We start from the raw sequence: 1286 nt of genomic DNA, 5'->3' as shown, positions 1-1286 counted from the left end.
TGTCTTTCTCTGCTTTGCTTACTTGGTACGATCATCCCTAGGTCCATCCATGTTGTTGCAAATGGTATTACTTCATTTTATTTTTAACAACTGATTATCAGTTTATTAAGAAAGATGATTTAAGCATTGGCAATGGTGACTTCCACCCTGACTCCTGGCTCAGTACTGATGGATGTGATCTGCTTGACAACCTGAGAAGGACAGTGCAGGTCAACAAGTCGCTTGTGGATCCTCATCTGGAATCTATCCTATGTCTTAGAACCTTCACCTCAAGGAATTTTCCTTGTAGTTATTCTCAGAGTCTTGGTAGGCAGCCAAACAGGTTCCTTCACTTTGAGATTCTTTTTCTGCGTGTCGCTGATCAGATCAGCACGTACTGTCTCCAAAGACTTCACCCTGCTGCTGGTGAGGGTAATCCTAGTCTGGTGAATGGTCACCTCTGACTCTGACAGAGGTTTGCCAGTGTCTTTAAAAGCCATGGCTGCGGAGAGGCTTCCTAACCAAATCGTTCCTTCGTGAGAGCGAACATGGGTGAGTCAGGAGCAGGAGCTGGCGGCCTGGAGCACCGCTGCAGTGGTGACCGTGTTTCCCCCAAAGAGACTTCATTCTTTTTTGTGGCTGAGTAATATTCCAGTGTGTGTGTGTGTGTGTGTATCTGAATAATCTTAGATATGCAGATGATACCACTCTCATGGCAGAAAGTGGAAAGGAAAAAAAGAACCTCTTGATGAGGGTGAAAGAGGAGAGTGAAAAAACTGGCTTAAAACTCAACATTCAAAAAACTAAGATCAATTAAAAAAAATAATTAAGATCATGGCATTGGGTACCATCCCTTAATGGCAAATAGAAGGGGAACAGGACTTGCATTCCCTTAATCTCATCTCAGTTGGTCAGCCCCCTAATCTTGATGAGCGTCTCTGCTGCTGCTAAGTCACTTCAGTCGTGTCCGACTCTGTGACTCCATAGATGGCAGCCCACCAGGCTCCCCCATCCCTGGGATTCTCCAGGCAAGAATACTGGAGTGGGTTGCCATTTCCTTCTCCAATGCATGAAAGTGAAAAGTGAAAGTGAAGTCGCTCAGTCGTGTCCGACTCTTAGCAACCCCATGGACCGCAGCCTACCAGGCTGTTCTGTCCATGGGATTTTCCAGGCAAGAGTACTGGAGTGGGGTGCCATTGCCTTCTCCAGATGAGCTTTTCTAGTCCCTGGAATTTTGCCTCAGGTTTCTTGGCTGCTCCTCTCCTGATTAGCAACTTTGGGACCCAGGGAAGGTCATGGAGGCTGGA

The 1286-nt window shown here is 46.6% G+C and overlaps 1 pseudogene; it reads right to left on the bottom strand.

Moving 5' to 3' along the window:
* Window positions 1-119: 119 nt before the first annotated feature.
* LOC122693392 lies at window positions 120-479 on the bottom strand (annotated as a pseudogene).
* Between the last annotated feature and the right edge of the window lie 807 nt (window positions 480-1286).

The sequence above is a fragment of the Cervus elaphus genome, chromosome 5 (genome assembly GCF_910594005.1).
Source record: "Cervus elaphus chromosome 5, mCerEla1.1, whole genome shotgun sequence".
In the NCBI taxonomy this organism is placed as follows: Eukaryota; Metazoa; Chordata; class Mammalia; order Artiodactyla; family Cervidae; genus Cervus; species Cervus elaphus.
The sequence above is the reverse complement of the archived record's forward strand: the minus strand, read 5'-3'. Positions and strand labels throughout refer to the sequence as shown.